Source organism: Monodelphis domestica, chromosome 2, assembly GCF_027887165.1.
Source record: "Monodelphis domestica isolate mMonDom1 chromosome 2, mMonDom1.pri, whole genome shotgun sequence".
Classification (NCBI taxonomy): domain Eukaryota; kingdom Metazoa; phylum Chordata; class Mammalia; order Didelphimorphia; family Didelphidae; genus Monodelphis; species Monodelphis domestica.
The window spans coordinates 424,701,983-424,713,996 of record NC_077228.1 but is presented as its reverse complement, the minus strand read 5'-3'; the positions used below and the strand labels follow the sequence as shown (position 1 = coordinate 424,713,996).

At 37.6% G+C, this 12,014-nt stretch overlaps 1 protein-coding gene across 1 annotated transcript in view; it reads left to right on the top strand.

Moving 5' to 3' along the window:
• Window positions 1-5,685: 5,685 nt before the first annotated feature.
• Window positions 5,686-12,014, top strand: part of SHPRH (SNF2 histone linker PHD RING helicase) — a 122,740-nt gene continuing 116,411 nt past the window's right edge. The window contains exon 1 of the mRNA XM_001370655.4: window positions 5,686-5,823. The gene's annotated coding sequence lies outside the window, so the exon portion shown is untranslated. The remainder of the gene's footprint in view (window positions 5,824-12,014) is intronic.

The window sequence follows — 12,014 nt, the reverse complement described above, 5'->3', positions numbered from 1 at the left end:
GCAACTCAGCTGGGCTTAATCTCATCAAAGCCTTCAGAGGGCAGGGAAGCTCAAGCTCCAACACCCCTACCACACAGACTGTGCTGAGAGATTTGCTGACAAAGCTCCAAGGGTGAAGGCTGACAGAAAAGGTCAAACCCACAAAAAAATAAGAGGAGCAAAAGCACAGGCAACTGCAGGGAGTAAAGAAGGGGGTAGATATGAGCAAACAACAGAAAAAGAAAAAAGAAATTACAATCAACAGCTTCTAAACAGGCAATGAACAAAGAGCAAACAGAACAGAGAAGGACGAGGGAACACCAAGCAAAAAAACAGAAACCCCAGTGAATTGGATAGAGGCTTTGGAAGAACTCAAAATACAATTTAAAACACGATTAACAACTGGGAAAAGAATTTAAAAAGTAAGATAAGTCATCTGGAAACAGAAAACAGTGTCTTGAAAGCCAAAATTAATCAGCCTGAAAATGAAGCAAAAGAGATGGAAGATGAGGCAAAAGAGATGAAAGATGAGGCAAAGAAAATGAAAGATGAGGCAGAGAAGATGAAAGATGACCTCCAAAGAAAATCAGACCAAAAGGAGAAGGATGACCAAAATTAGAGGGAAGAAATCCAGTCTTTAATATCCAGAATAGAACAACTAGAAGCAAACAACTTCAAAATGCAGCAGGACACTATAAATCAAAACCAAAAGAATGAAAACATTGAGGAAAATATGAAGCACCTCATTCACAAAAAAGAAGATTTAGAATATCCTTCCAGGAGAGACAACTTAAGAATCATTGGTCTATCAGAAGGCTATGACAATAGAAAAAGCCAGGACATCATACTACAGGAAATTATCCAAGAAAACTGCTCCGATATTCTAGAACAAGAGGGAAAAGTGGAGATTGAAAGAATCCACAGATCACCTCCTTTACTTAATCCCCAACTGACAACACCCAGGAATGTTATAGCCAAATTCAATAACTATCAGACCAAGGAAAAAATATTACAAGCTGCTAAGAAGAAGTCATTCAGATACCATTGGAACCACAGTGAGGATAACACAGGATCTGGCTGCATCTACACTGAAGGACCGAAAGTCATGAAATATGATATTCCAGAAAGCAAGGGAACTAGGTCTACAACCAAGAATCAATTACCCAGCAAAACTGACCATATTCTTACAGGGGCAAGTATGGACATTTAACAAAAATAGAAGAATTCCAAGCATTTGTAAGAAAAGTCCTGAACAGAAATTTTGATGCCCAAGCACAGAACTCAAGAGAATCATCAAAAGGTAATTAAGAAAGAGGGAAAAAAGAAAAACAAAATAATATTCTTTGACCACTAATTTTATGTCTTTATTCTTACAAATTTTAATCAATTCCCTTAATATCTTGGAGATAAGATATTTATCAAAGAAACTTGCAAAGATTTTTTTCAGTTACCTTCTATCTTTCTAATTTGAGCTGAATTTAATTTTCTTTGTGCAAAAACTTTTTCATGTCATACAATCAAAATTACCTATTTTATCTTCTGTGATCCTCTCTATCATTAATGTATTCCCTCCACTTCTCTTCTCCCCTTCTCCCATTAAGTTTCTCCTGAAGTACCCAGACCAGTCATGCTTCACTCTCTAGACTGACAGCATGTTTCAGTTTCTTTCACTTCAATAACCGCAATGGCCCCTCCCCCCCCCCCCCCCCCCCCCCCGCTGATTATCTTCCGGAACCTTTATTTTGAAAATGCACTCAGATCAGCTATCCTTCATTCTTTGTACTTTGCTATTACATGCCTGCATGGGTACCTTCCTACCTTCTTTCCTCATGGCCTTTTCAGCTCCCTTTTATGAGTTGTATTCAACTATCACAAGTTAGTGGGGGCAGCTGGGTAGCTCAGTGGATTGAGAGCCAGGCCTAGAGATGGGAGGTTCTGGGTTCAAATCTGGCCTCAGACATTTCCTAGCTGTGTGACCCTGGGCAAGTCACTTGACCCCCCTCCCCCATTGCCTATCCCTTACTACTCTTCTGCCTTGGAACCAATATCCAGTATTGATTCCAAGATGGTAAGTAAGGGTTTAAGAAAAAACCTTCATAAATTAATCTCTCAAGCTTAAGGACTATTTTGCCTTTTACTCATATTGGTATTCCCAGAATTTAGCACAATGTTTGATAAATACTAAGTACTTAATAAATGCTTGTCAACTTAGCCAGACTTGAGTTGAAATCTTTCCCTATCCATAGCTATGAAAGGTAATTTATTCATATACCCATTTGGAACTTCTATTGGTATATTGTTGTGAGATGTTGGTCTATACCCAATTTCTACTAAGATGCTTTCCAATTTTCCTTTAGTTTTTATACCAGGATCTTTGGATTTATCAAATATAAAGCTACTGTGATCATCAGCTCCTGTATATTGTATACTTAATTTTTTCCATTGGTTGATCTCTCTATGAGCTGGTCATTTCCAATTCTTTCTCTCATATCTCTTATATATACATATATATATATCCTAATTCATGTTTCTAGCACTTGTTTCATGGTTTTTAAACAAAACAAAATTCTTGCTCATATCTTTCAGGAATTCAAGTTGAACAGATGTTTTGGAGTTGTTATTTTCTCCTGGATTTGCATCTTGGATGTCTCTCTCAGCATAATACCTCTTTATGTTAGGATTCTGTTTTTATTTGATCATTCTTCCAATCTTAATCCTCAATTTCAAACTTTGAATTAGGACCAGATGCTGTGTACTTCTGGAGCTAAGGTTTGGGCTCAGCATGTTACTTTTTTTTGTATCTTTGGGTCCAGCTGTTGCCTTCTCTGGGTATTGAGTGTTGTGTTATCAAGGATCTCAGGAACAGTTCAATTTAGAAATCTGCAACTATTCAGTATACTTTAAGTGGTCTGGTTGTTGGTTAATTCTGAGGGCTGCCCTATTGATTTGAATTCTGCAAGTTCCTGACCTATTTTTGGGTCTGGGCAACACAATTACAGGCCTATCCCTGGTTGGAGCTACAGTAGACTATAGCCATACTCAACTATTATCAGCTTGATGGAAAACTTTGTAGATTAAGCAACTGAAAGGCATGCAGGCTTCCCTTTGATTGAAACTCCTTTTACTGCCCTGGTTGTTTTGCTGGAGGCTGCAGACTACAGACTGGGCTAGGTGCTAGATCTAAGATTTTATTTCATTCTCAGAAACAGGGCCACATGGTTACTGCTTGCTTCTGTTCTTGTTCTTTGCCTCATGTATAAATCTCATCCCATGGCTACTCCTTGCCATTGAATACGATATCAAGACACCATTCCCTCCTTAGTCTGTACTGGATCTGTGACCTAGCTCTGGGCTAGTAGTAGCAGAGATGCCAGTTGATATTTGTTTCTGTTCCCTACATATCATCAGACACCTCTATTCATGCAATGACTATGACTATTTCCCCCAAGATGTATAAGAAATTACCTTTTCACTATATCTACACACCCTGAATTCTACCAGTGGGAGTGGGGAAATTTGTATGTGTTAAAATAAGCCCTTTAAAAAAGCGGACAAGTCTTTTTGAGGTAGCAGTTTATAGTACAACTTACATATTATGCTTTGAGGTTTAAATATTAGATTTTTCACAAAAACATTGTGAGGTATATTATACAAGTTTATATCTTGTGACAGAAGATCTCAAGAAATAATGGTTCTGGGCATACTTTAGAGGTTTTTCTCACTTTCTTGGCTTGTAGTTCCCACACAGGAAGTTTGGAAACTTTAGCAGACTCCCTCTTAGCAAAATGAAAAAGAATTTTGCTGAAAAACCCAAACCAAAGTTGGGGGAATAATCTAAGACTGGATTTAGTGCTCTCCCCCAAATCTACCTAAATTTCCAGTTAGTTACAGTCCCAAATCTTCTCCCTCACAGCTCTTTTATCATGGCTTTTTCTGCAGTTCTTCACAATGTGTACCTTTTTCTTTGATACCCATTATCTTGGGACCAGGCAAGCTCTAAAAGAAAAACTTTCTATGTCTTTGGAGCAATCTTTGTTACCACATATTGTGAGATGAGGGGAGTCAGGGTAGGGTAGTGGGAAACATTTAGAGTTTTTCCTTTCTAGTAGGAAACACTATTCTCCCTGGGAAGCTCTAAAGAGTTTCCTAGGCTATAGTATAGACCTTTGCTACAAGGACAATATTTTCTAACAATTCACCAAAAGTGAAATTGACTATCTATAGGGCATTCTTCTCAGTAGAGATTGTCAATGGAAGGTTGAAAGATCATTTGTAAAGGTCTTTTAAAGACAGTTCTTATTGAAGTACAAGTTGGTCTCTAACCTCTGAGGTTCCTTCCACTTGTGATTTTATGACTATTCATGCAATAACTATGAATACCTTGCCTTAAATTTGTGAGAAACTACCTTCCCATATGAGCTCTACTGATGGGAATGAGGGAGAGGGGGTCTCTCTAAAGTTCTTTCGAGCTCTAAATGTATGACCATAAGACCCTATGAAGTAGTACCAGAATAGAGACCTCCCCTCACAGTTAAATTCTGACATGGGTGAATATCCATTTCACCTCTCCATTACCTCATCTGTAAAACAGGAAATTCTTGCATCAGCAAATCTCACAAAACTATTGTTATGAAATGAAACACTTGGTAAATTTTAAACATTAAAATTTCCCAAGCTATTCTTTTCAGAGACTGGATGGGGGTAAAACTTTTCTTGTACTAGTTAATCTAATAATTATGATAATAATAATAGTTACATAGTGCTTACTATGTGCCAGGCACCATTAAGCACTTTAAAATTAGTATTTCTTTTGATCCTCACAATAACCCAAGGTGCTATTATTACCCCTATTTTATAAATAAGAAACTCAGAGGTTAAGTGACATGCCCAGGGTTCACACAGCTAGTACTGGAGGTGTTTGAGATCACACTGGAATTCCTCTTCCTAAATACAACCTAGAGCTCACAAAGGTGTTGTAACAAAATAAACACGTAGTAAACTTTAAAACACCATAGATGAGGATTGTCACTTCCCAAGCCGTTTTTAAAAAGTGTAAATAGGGGGAAATTTTCCTTGCACTAGCTAATTTCACATAACGGTTGTTACAAAGAGAACACTTTTGTAAACTTTAAAGCATTATGGAAATAGGAATGGTTATCATCTCTTCCCAAGCCATTCTTTTAAAAGTGTAAATGGGGGAAATTTCTCATTGCACTATTTCAGAGCACTATTATTATAAAGTGAATGCTTTGGAAAATTTAAAGCATTGTGGAAATGGTTATTAATAGTTCCCAAGCCATTCTTTTAAAGGACTAGACTAGAGGAAAACTTCTTCATGATCTAACAAGTCATTGCTCCTGAAAACTAGTGACATGGCCCAATAGAAAGTATCCCTAAATCTTTGGGCTCGCGCTAAACACAAACAGTGCCCCCTCTGCGGCCTGCCTCATTCCGTCCTCCCTCCTTCAATGACGTTATCTCGCGAGACTAGCACTCTTCTTCCGCCCCTTTACCTCTACCTCCTCGTCTCGCACTTGCGCAGAAGACCAAGAAGAAGCCAAGAGGGGGCGGGATAAAGAAAAGTAGGCGGTCCGAGTAATGGAAGGTGGAGCCGCCGCAGGTCCTCCCTGACGCGCACGTTCTCCCCGACCTCCGGACCCCGCGCGCCCCGCGGAATTCCGTGGGGCGCGAGCCCAGCGGCCCCGACAAGCGACAACCTAGCCCGGAGGGCTCAGAGATCGTCAGATCCACCCGCTCCTCCCCGCAGCCCCGGTGCTAGGAGCGGCCCAGAGCGGCCGGGGACCCTGGGAGAGGAGAGCAGCGCGGCGCCGCTGACACTTTTAGGTAGGTTACCTGGTGATGGCGGCTGGGGGGTCCAGGGGAAGGCGAGGCATCTTTCTCGGACCGAGAACGGCGGGGACTGCTGGTTCCCGGAGCGGCCGCGAGGGCGCGGGGGATGGGGGGATGGGGAGGCTGGCGTCCTGCATCCCTGCCTCTGCCCTCGGTGTCCATCACCGCACTGCCTAACCCTTTTAACCCCTCACACCTTCTTTCATTTGGCTTAGGTTGGATTTGTGAGAGGAACTACCTACTGAGCTTTTCTGGGAGATCCGGGACTGGGGTTGGGGGGCGCTTTTGTTTTGCTTTTGTTTTTAAAGCACCATGGGAGGGGGGGAGGGTGATACTGGGGCTTTAAAAAGCATTGAAGCGGTTGTGGGAGATTAATTGTTGTCAAATAGCCTTGGCGTTTATTGCGATTCCTTTGGGAACTGTAAGTCTCTATTACCTTTAGGAAAATACTGCTGCTTAGTCTGGGCTGGAGTTTGACAGCCAAATGAGCAATTATTCACTGCCCTAGATAAAAGAGAGACTTGGGCCCCAGATAGCCTTTTCTATCTGGAAACAGTCTTCGGTGTCAAACTAAACTTATCTGAACTTTTGGAATATTGCACTTTTTAAGTATACTCCTTTGGAGTCGATTGATTTATTGAAAAGGAAAAAGTAATGCTTCCCTCCTCCCTCAGTCCTGCATTATTTACCTGATGGTTAGTTTGAAATGTTATAGTTAAAGGATATATTTCGTATCAGAGTTGTGACCCCCCCTACCTACGGAAAGCACTTACTGTGTTTAGCAAAATGGAAATATTAGATTTGGTTAGACTTTTTTTTTTCTTCTGTAAGTGATGATTGACTTGTTTTATGACTTTCACTAGAGGTGTTAGAAGCACCAACATAGAATGATGAAACTAATGGGACATTACTGCTGATCATAATAAAAACTTTTCATTATCAGTATAGTTAACTTTGGTTACAGCCAGTGGAAGAGTAGAAATGACAAAGGTGGAAGTGGTATAGTATTATTTAAAATTGATGGTTGTTTCAGAAACCGCATTAAAGATCAGATTTTCAGATGTTCTTGCAAATCCCAAATTGTAGGTGCTAGATAACTTTCCCCAGTTAATCTACTGTAATACTAGTAACTGAAATATGGTGTTTGTCAAGTCTATTCCAAGAATTACAAAATGTTCAGCACTGTGCTTCAAAAGTGATTTCAAAAAATGATTAACAAGTATTTTGTCTTAAAGTAATGGCTAACATTTACTTTTAGACTATAGTAATTTCTAAATGTGAGAAGTTTTTCAGTGTGTCTATTTGTATATTTTCCTACATTCTATTCTGTATAGTAGAAATAAAACACACTGCTTACACTGTCATCTCTCAAATTATAGTGGATAATGTTAGCCTACCTTGGTGGGGATTAGACAACTCCAGAGTATTCTGCTATGTACAAAGAGTGAAAACTTCCATATAATACCTTTTCTCTGGGAAAAATCTCAAAGGACTTTTTTCTCATTTAATTTTCCCCACATTCCTGAAAAGTAGAGCAAAATTTAATACATATGCATTTTTTAACTAGTGTATAAATGGAGACCCAGAAAGGTTGAAATAATTTGAGATTAAACAGTCAGTATCAGAGTTAGGAACTATATTTAGTTTATTCAGTAATTCTGTCTTTTCTATGGATGCTGTTAAAGTTCAGTCATAAAATTGTTAACAGGGCTGACGATTTACATTAATTTCAAAGAAAATTTGATGTTTTTTCTGGCCTGAGGCCTGGATTCAGACTTCACCATAGTTTGATTTTTCTAAGTTTGAATGGCATATATATATATGTGTGTGTATATTATATACATATATATGACAATATATTCTTTTAAGACTGACTAGTTAAAATATAATTATTTGGAAATCTAATCTTTTTTTATATATTTTGAGACACATTTCAGTGTCACAAAAGTATAAAATGTAATTAGTTATCTAATCTAAAACAGATGGTATAGATTTGTTCTTTCTATCCTGGATTTATATTTAGTCAGAAGTATCTAAAAAGCACAATACACCTCCTGGAGCAGTTGTAGAATTGACTTCATAATTCAGCTCTGCTTTCAAGTGATAGAATTCATGATATGGTTTGACCTGAGGCTCTGAAAGCTTCTGTAAATGAACCCAAGTTAAACATATGGACTAGAGACATATTGTTCAGTCAAAACTTTCTACAAATCTGAATTGTAACCTTCTCTCTCTTTTTTCTATCTACACCAAACCATATACTTAGTTTTTATTCATACCCCTGGGATTGAGTAAGAATTTGGTCAGCTTCTGGGGAGTAAAAAAATTCATCTTGCCATCACTGTGAGGATGAAGACTTTACAGAGTCAATTCCTGTTGAGACAGTTCACTTTTTTGGATATTGCACCAGTAGGTATTGTATCATTTCAGTGGCTAATGAAATTGTCTATTGTGAGGACTTGAACTTGACAGTTTCCATTTCTCCAATTTTGAGAGGGACAAGAAAACTTAGTCTTAAGTAAACAGAGTAGTTCATTTAAAAGGGAAGATAATGGCTTTGGCTATGGATTTAAACTAAATAAAATTCACCTCTGAAAACTTGACAACTGATTAAATCTTTTCATTTATTTAAGATTTCAATACTGCTCTCTTCCAAAAGCATTTGAGTTGGTTTTCATTTTAAATAGGATGTCAATAGAACAGTTAGGAATAGAAAAGAACATAGAACATGAATGCCCAAGTTAAGCAGTTAACAATGGAGCTCTCAATTTGACTCTAGAGTTTCTTGGCTGTTAAGTTAAAAAGACATTGTATTACATAGTTTTTTCTTTACTGACAAAAGAAAACATGTTTGCAGATAAACAAAAAAATTCAACTCAAGCTGGAACTTAATGCTTAATATATTGAAATGCTAGCCAAATGAATAATTCTTGAGAATAGATTGTACCTTGATGAAGGCATTTTGAAGTGGGAGGAGGGACCAAAGGAGAGAGCTCCAGATTACTTACATTCTAATGACTTGCTTTTAATACACATAATTTGGAGAATCTATAAGAATGGGCAGATAGTTGATTCATTAACTCTCAATATTTTCAGATATGCAACCTCTGGTAGGTGCTAGATTGCAGTCATTTTGATAAAGGTATTAAATTAGATAATTACTACTGTCCCTCCAAATCATAAATTCTGATTCTTCTAACATGCCTATATGACATATGCTTTAGATTCTGTGTATGAAGATGATGAGATTATCATTCTGTTACTAAAGTTCAAGAACTTCACGTTTTGCTGGATAAAAAACTTTAGCAAGAGCAAGACATAGTAAGGCTGGCTATTTGTAGAGTCAGTATTTTCCTTGGAAAATAATTTGGGATCTTCTCAAGAGATATTTAGTTAAAACCCCAAGGTTCTAGCTTGAAACTTTTCTAAGGTAGATACTTCCAGATAATTGCCTTGTCCATCAAAAACCTCAGTTCAGCTCATAAAGAATGTTTAATTTTAAGAACTACATCATGGATAAAATCAACAGGGTAAATTAACAAGAGAATGCATGAGTAAAGAGTCAACTTAATTGACCTGTTAATGGTTTAAAAAATGGGAAAAGTGGTATGACTGATTACTGAGTCTTTGCTTTTCCTAACCACTAATAATTAATAGCTAATGTTTATGTCACATTTTAAGGTTTAATAGAGTTCTTTTAAATAAGGTAAGATATTAGAACATGGAATGTCATGTGCAAGGGAAAGCAAGGAAGACAGTGTCAGCTATATCTTATTGCATATAGAAGAGAGGAAAGTCAGGATGAGAGAGGACAATAAGAGGAAGCCATTGGAATTTATTAGGTCAGACCTGCATTTTAGAAAGGTTATTTCCTTCTTAGAATCAATAATGTATATTGATTCCAAGACAGAAGAGTGGTAAGGGCTAGGCAATGTCGGATAAAATGACTTGCCCAGGATCACACAGCTAGGAAGTGTGTGAGGCCAGATTTGAACCTAGAACCTCTGGTCTCTAGGCTTGGCTCTCAATTCACTGAAGCACCCAGCTGCCCTCTAGGAAGGTTATTTTTTTGATAAGTGTATAATGAGGTTGAAAACTAAATTGCAGTTGAATTAAAAGAGAATGAGAGGAGATAAAGTAGATACCTCAAAGGATTTTGCCCCAAAATGAAGATGAAATGAATGCTTGTAGGTATAATAGGATCAAGTGAGAACATTTTTGGTTTTAAGTAGCAGGGAAGCAGTCTGTAGATTGAGTGAAATTGAAGTGGGAATGATAGAGGGAGCCATCTGCTGGAGACAATTTGTGAAGGGGTTTGTTTTGGCAAGAATAAGGGCCATTTTGTATAGACTAAAAGTGACAAAGGCGATGAGGGTAAAATGTCAGTGATTTGAGATGAAGAAGCAAAGAAGAGAGGCTTTTTATCAAATGCTATCAATTTTTCCAATGAAGTATAAGATTAGGTTCTTTGCTGAGAAGGTGGGGTAAGGGAATGCCATGAGGAACTGAAGGAGAGATGAAAAAGTTTGGAAGAGCCGCTATGGGGTAATGTTTTCATACAGGTCCCCAAAAAGGATAATCTGTGGTCTATATTAAGATTGTGTGTATGCTTTGGAACATTGATAATTCTTATATTGAGGAAAAAAAAGTTGATGATATATCAATGAATGCTGCAAATGACTTTGTTACTCTTAGCTGTTTTTTTTTTTCTGTATGATGAAGAAACTAGTAATATTTAAACCTGATAGGGGTTGGAGGTGAGGGTGGATGAATATCTTCACATTTTTGAATGATTGTCACGTGGAAGTAGGATTAAACTTATTCAGTTTGACCTAAAAAAGCAGAAATATGAACAAGAACTAATTTGCAAAGATGCAAATATCAACTCTATATAAGGGAAACATTTTCTAATAATTAGAACTACTCAGAAGAGGAATAACAGCCATAATAGTAATGGGTTCCTTCTCATTGGTATACTTCAAGCAATGATTGCATAGCCATTTGTCCAATATATTATAGGGGGAAAGAGAGTAAGATTTTTACCTTACTTGGTAACTGTTTGAATATGGAGACCAGGGGAAGGAGAGTCAAAGATAATTTACATTTTCTGAAAGAATGTTTCAGTTCCTTTTTTTGTTGCATGTCTATAGTTTTTCACTAATAATGTAATAATAATATGTAGATAAAAGCCGACATCCAAATGGTATGTAATTTGGGGTTGCAGTTTAAATTACCTTGTTTTTGGTAACCATTTCATTTTTATCCCTTTCTCTGATTTAAAGTAAAACTATTTATTGTTGAAGATCTTTTTCCTGATTGCTTGAAGAATTTGTTGTCGAGATGGTTAAATTTAATTACTGTACATCTTGTAGTCTGAAGTACTGGGATTTTTTGGGGGGGGCAATATGTAGTGATATATGTACATATGAATATATTATGTTCCCTCCCTGGTCCAATAGACTGTAAGCTTCTTGAAGTCAGGATAGTTCTCCTCTCAGACTTTACCTTCTAGTTAAAATGTGCAGGGCCCTATGGATTTCTCTTCTCTTTCAGCAAGTCAGAATCTGTATATGGTCTTGCAGAGTTTGGAATGGAATGGGGTTTTGGTAGAGTCACTGGAGCTGCAAAGGATCCATTACATGGGCAAGACGCTCCAGTCACAAGCCTTTGAGTTTGCTGACTCTAGCTACATCTGGAAAAGCTTTCCTGGGAAGGTCAATCCTTATCTGAATCAGTCTTAAAGCCAGAAATTCTTAGAGATATAGGTGATGAGAGCTTGCAGTCTTGATATGGGAGACAACCAATGCAAAGGTGTGGAGATAAGAAGTGGACTAATGTGGTTGGATTGTAGAGTGTGTAGAGGGAGAGAAATGTTTGAAAAGACCATGTTATTAAGACTTTTATGTACCAAAAAATATTTCCTTAATGGCAATATGAATCTCCTGGAGTTTTTTGAATTAGGGGCAGAACTCTTACATTAGGAGAATTACTTTGGGAGCTGAATAGGGAATAGATTGGAATAGAAAGAGACTTGAGACAGTAAGAAGAGTCAAGGGATAGCACTGAGATTGAAAACCTCAGTGATTAGAAGGATGGTAGTAAACAAATGCTGTTGGGGGCCTGTTGAGTTTTCTATGCTACAGGATAGCCAATTTAAGATGTCCCAAGATTTAGTTGGTGATATA